Genomic DNA, 6,237 nt, shown 5'->3' on the forward strand with positions numbered 1-6,237 from the left:
AGTATGCTTTCAGAACTTGACCTAGGATTCTGTCGGCAGCACTCTGAGACTGCTCAGGGCTTCCCTCATAGCTCAGTCGGTAAAGAATCTGCCTGCAGTGCAGGAGACCCGGGTTCTTTCCCTGGGTTGGGAAGATTTCCTGGAGAAGGAAATGTCAACCCCCTCCAGTATTCTTGCCTGGAAAATTCCATCGACATAGGAGTCTGGCGGGCTGCAGTCCATGGGATCACAAAGAATCAGGCTTGACTGAGCAACTGACATTTCACTAAGACTGCTTAGTGTGGCCTAGTGTACATACCCCTTCTCCAGTTATTTGATCAACCACAGATCTAAGTGCTGCTGTGAAGGGATTTTTAAAAAATATTTATTTATTAATTTGGCTCTGCTGGGTCTTAGTTGCAACATGTGGGATCTAACTCCCTGACCAGGGATCAAACCTGTCCCCCTCACCGTGCATTGGGAGCTTGATGTCTTAGCCACTGGACCACCAGGAAAGGCCCCTGTGAAGGAATTTTGTAGATGTAATTAGATCCCAAGTCAGTTGACCCTAGGAAAAGGAGATTACCTTCAGTGGGCCTGACCTTATCACACGATCCCTTCAGTGTCCTGGAACTATTCTTGGCAAAAGAGGTTTCCATCGTGAAGGATGTTCTCCATGCCTAGCTTTGGAAATGGAGGAGACTACAGGGCAAAGACTTCTCAGGTGGCTCAGTGGTAAAGAATTTGCCTGCCAATTAAGGAGATGTGGATTTGATCCCTGGGTCAGGAAGACCCCCTGGAGAAGGAAATGAAACCCACTCCAGTATTCTTGCTGGGACAATCCCATGGACAGAGGAGCCTGGCAGACTACACTCCATGCGGTCTCAAAGAGTCAGACACAGCTAAGTGAGCATGAGCACAAGACAAGGAATGCATTTGGCCACTGGCTGAGGGCTAGCAAGGAAATGGAATTTCAGTCCTACAACTACAAGGAACTGAATTCTGCGACAACCTGAATGAGCTCTGAAACCAGAGTCTTCCTTAGACAAGCCTCCTAATGAGATCACAGCCTAGCCAACAGCGTGATTTCAGTCTTGTAAAACCCTGAACAGAGAACCCAGGCCTTCCATGCCCAAACTTCTGACCAACAGAGCTGTGAGTTAATGAATGGGTGTTGCTTTAAATTGCTAAATGTGTGGTAATTTCATACACAGCACTAGGAAACGAACACAGATGCTAATAGGTAGTAGCCCATCCTTTACCCTAAAAGATTGTTATTGTTGTTGTTTAATCACTAAGTCGTGTCCGACTCTGTGAGTCCTACCCTAAAAGGTATTTCTGCCCTGTCACATAGATACCCCATATACCCCATGCTTTATTTTCTTGGGCTCCAAAATCACAGCAGATGGTGACTGCAGCCATGAAATTAAGAGGCGCTTGCTCCTTGGAATAAAAGTTATGACCAATCTAGACAGTACGTTAAAAAGCAGAGACATTACTTTGCCAACAAAGGTCCATCTAGTCAAAGCTATGGTTTTTCCAGTAGTCATGTATGAATGTGAGAGTTGGACTATAAAGAAAGCTGAGTGCTGAAGAATTGATGCTTTTGAACTGTGATGTAGGAGAAGACTCTTGGGAGTCCCCTTGGACTGCAAGGAGATCCAACCAGTCCATCCTAAAGGAAATCAGTCCTGAAAGTTCGTTGGAAGGACTGATGCTAAAGCTGAAGCTCCAATTCTTTGACCACCTGATGTGAAGAGCTGACTCACTGGAAAAGACCCTGATGCTGGGAAAGATTGAAGGCAGGAGGAGAAGGGGACAACAGAGGATGAGAGGGTTGGATGACATCACCATGGAGATGGTTGGATGACTCAATGGAGATGAGTTTGGGTAGACTCTGGGAGTTGGTGATGGACAGGGAGGCCTGACGTGCTGCAGTTCATGGGGTCACAAAGAGTTGTACACGACTGAGCACCTGAACTGATACCCCAAGCCTGCTCCTCACTCCCATTTCCATCCTTAACCCTGCCAGAGAAGGTTCTGGAAATATGAAATATAACAACTCTCCCTTTAGAGTAGAAGGCAAGTACACGTGAGGCTAGGAAGAGGCTAGCCAGTCTGCTCCGTGACAGACAAGATCACCCTGCAGTCCCTGCCTTGCCCCTGAGTGTAGCTATCACATGCTTTCTGCAAACAATCCATTATTTTTATGCTCTCGATCATATAGCTCATAACCTCTTACCCTCACTCCAAAACTGGCTGGTACTCAGTGCCCTGAAATATCACAGATGGTGCCGACTGTCTCCTGGCTCATTTCATTGGCTGTAATAGACAGCCTGGCCTTGCTGCACCACAACATCCAGACAGGCCCTATCCTTCAAATTCCTCCCCATGCGCACTGTTGGAAAGGGAGAGTCATTTATGGTCTCTCCTGCCAGACTCTGTAGATGACAAGACTGCATCGATAGGCTAAATGTGCAGCAGGAATATCCAGCTCAAGGCTGAGGAATTTCCCTGCAGGGGAGATTACAGGGAAAGTGTGGGTGTCTTTTTTTTTTTTAACTTTCTGATCTTGGCAATTAACATTTAATGTAATTCATCACCATGAATCACTGGGGGAGGCTCTTCTACAGTTATTCGTCAGCTTATTAAAATGAGCACAACTGTTCTGGCTGATCTAAATTATAGAATGATGACCAAACTAGCAATAATAATACATCTGATATCCATTTCATCCTGTCTTCTGTAATATTTCAGCTTGCCCTCCTCTGAGTCTATGCGGTAGGGATAAGAGCTTAAAACTAAAAGAGAAAGCTGCCATGCCAGCCTCAGGAACGCCTTCCTCTCAGTATGCCTCCCACGTGGGATGTTCTGCTCTGTGCTGGAGGAAGCAGGAAGGGGTGAGCATTCTCCCCTACAAACCCTGGCCCAGCACTTGGCCACTTCAACCTACTAATACTTCTGAGAGTCATTAAAGCCTAGTAAGTCATTCCCAAATCTTGCCGCATACCAGAAAGAGTTGAGGATCTTTAAACACCACTGATGTCTGGCTCTCATCCCAGACACTCTAATTTCCTCAGTCTGGGGAGTCACCGGGAGTCTGGAGTGTTTTCAAAGCTCCCCAGGTGATCCCAAGGTGCAGCCAAATGTGGGAACCACTGGCCTCATAGTCAAGGCACACTTCTTGTCAAGACTTTACCACCAACAGCAGGACAACCCTGGGCAGTCACATCTTCTTTCTGTACCTCAGTTTTCTAATTTGTAAAGTGAACATAAACACAGCACCTACCTCCAGGTATCATGAAAGCATGCATACTGATGGTTTTACTCCAGTGCCTGGCATGTTGTAAGAAGGCAGGGTATGTTAACTATTGACATTCTAATTGTTGAACTCATTATTATTTCTCTTGGCCTCTCTGGAGATCATAGAACCAAAGATTCTTATGTTGGCAAGGACTTGAGGAGTCATCTACGTTCAGGAATTGCTCTTCAAAAGTCCTGGGCAGGTGACCATCCAGTTTGGCTTACTAGCACTTTCTCCACCCAATGGGACTCATCCTGACAGTTCAATTCCCACAATTTGAGGGCATGGTGGGGGGAAACTGGGAGTTCAAGTTGGAAAAAGAGGTCATAGCATAAAGTTTCATTCATTCAGCAAGCATTTGTTGAACATCTACACCAAGCACTGTGCTGGGACCACTGAAGGAAAGACATAAACTCATGGTCCACTGAGCACCAATCGCCAGCTCTTGGTCACCCCAGAGCCAGTTACAGCTGAGAAGCCCAGATGATCCACTGGGAAATTAACTCTTTTGCTGTGGCTTTTCTGTTTGCTTGGAATCCCTCAGAGCCACGGTGGGGGTTCAGCTCTTCACCATCCTGCCTTACTCCTCCCATCCCCTCACCGCTACCTTTGATCACTGTCTTCCCACTCCTCCCACGCTGTGGCTCTGTTTTGCGTTCTCAGATGAGCTGTGCCATTCAAATACCTCAACTTTTGTGCCTCTCCGTGTACCACTTCTCTGCTTCCTCCTATCAGCACGCACTACACATCAGTTCTTTCAAAACAACCCTTATGGATGCTTGTCTAGGATCTTATCCCCTTATAAGCCAATAATCAATATTTAAGAGGCGTTTGTTTGTTGTTTAGTCGCTAAGTGGTGTCCGACTGACTCTTTTGCAACCCTGTGGACTATAGCCCACCAGGCTCCTCTGTCCATGGGATTTTCCAGGCAAGATTACTGGAGAGGGTTGCCATTTCCTTCTCCAGGGGATCTTCCTGACCCAGGGATTGAACCCACATCTCCTGCATTGCAGGCAGATTCTTTACCATTGAGCCATCAGGAAACAATTCTATCATTCCATTTTTATGTTCCCCTTCCCAACAAAATGCCCCAACGTTGTCTATACTTCTGTCTTCACTTATTTCTTGATCTTTTCTTCTAAACCCTCCATTCTCAAACTTCCACCCCCAGCACACCATTGAACTCCCACTCATCCATGCTGCTGGTGGGTGCCTGCCATTCTGCTGGGCAGTTCTGACTCTAGCCATCTGGAGTTAGTGCAGACCCACAGGTTAAGGGCTCAGTCCTTCAAAAGACTGCTGCAGGTCCAGAGCTTCCCAGGCCACCTGCACTGCTGACCGGTCAGCTATACATTTGAGGGTTCCTACAACCCACACATTTGATAATTCACTAGAAGAACTCACAGAACTCTGGAAAGTACTATACTTATGATTATAGTTTCATGTAAAGGATACAAATCAGAACAAGCCAAATGAAGGCATGAGTAGAGTGAGGTCTGGGAGAGTCCTGAACACAGAGCTTGTCTACCCCCTCCCTGTGGAATTAGAGCATGTCACCTTCCCAGTACATTGATGTGTCCACCAACCAGAGTTCCAGCCAGCTCCAGTAATAGGCATGACTGACTGGATCACTGGCCTCATGATTAAATGCAACCTCCAGCCTCTCTCCACTCCCCCAAGGTTGGAAAATAAGACTGATATCACAGGGCTCAAAGCCGCAACTCTCTAATCACAGGTTTCATCTTTCTGTCCTGGGTGACCCCCATCCTGAGTCATCTCATTAGCATAAGCTTTCTAGGAGTCACTTCTTCAGCATAAATTATCTAGGTGCACTGTGAATAATCAGATGGCATCATTGACTCAACGGACACGAGTTTGAACAAACTCTGAGAGATGGTGAAGGACAGGGAAGCCTCGCTTGCTGCAGTCCATGGGGTCGCAAAGAGTCGGACACGACTGAGTGACTGAACAACAACCGTGAATAACCGAGACACCCCTCTCAGTTGCATAAGGAACCCAGGACAAAAGCAAGCCAAATTTCATTATATGGAGACCTCCATGTTGCAGATCCAAGAGCAGTGGTGTGCTTCTTAGCAGCGTTGGATGGTTGATCACTTCTTCTTTCTTGAGAGTTTTCTCAATGAGCTCCTCCCGCCTCCCACCTCCCCCTACCTGGCTGGCCACACCTTCTCCTTCCCTGGAGGCTGCTTCCCTTCTTGGCCTCTAAGTCTAGAGGGCCCAGATGTTTTCCCTAGCTGTCCCTTCTTTCACCCAGCCCCAGGCCCGTAATGAGCAAAGGTACACTGGGCCACAGCTGCAGCTTGTCCCCCGGAGCCCTGTTCCACCGGAGATCTGCACAGACCAGCATCTCACACACAGGCACCACTCCCGGAGAAAGTGCACCTGGGCCCCGGGCCCCGGGTGCTGAGCCAGTTCTGTGGGCACATCTGTCTCAGCATGCTAACTCCACTGTTGCTTGGAGAACCAGCATGCCTGACCTGGGACAGCGGATGCCCTTGGCTAGGCCCCATTCCCATAGACAAAAAGGAGAGAACAGGCAGATCCCAGCGTCTTTGTCTTCAAGATCCCTAGTAACCCTAGTGATCACCGTCATCTGCAGGACCTTCACAGACTTGGCTACAGAAGATGGGGCACACCTGGCTGATGTTGATTTCGGCGGGCACAGCCGCGTGGAGTCTACACCACTGCGCCCTCCCAGGAATCCCTGACGCCGTCCCCACCCAGCTTGTCCCCTCATAGCCATCATCAAGGGAGATTCTTTCTGAGAAGAAAAAATGTCTGAGAAGACTGGGAGAGGTGACAGCTCCTTCACCTTACTACTCTGGTTAGTAGTAAACCTCAGAGGCGAGAGGCCATGCTCAGTAAGTCAGCCCCTATTTTTACCCTAAATAATCAAAGCTGAACCAGACACAGAACTCTATCAGCAGCTACTC

This window comes from Cervus elaphus, chromosome 7, assembly GCF_910594005.1.
Source record: "Cervus elaphus chromosome 7, mCerEla1.1, whole genome shotgun sequence".
In the NCBI taxonomy this organism is placed as follows: Eukaryota; Metazoa; Chordata; class Mammalia; order Artiodactyla; family Cervidae; genus Cervus; species Cervus elaphus.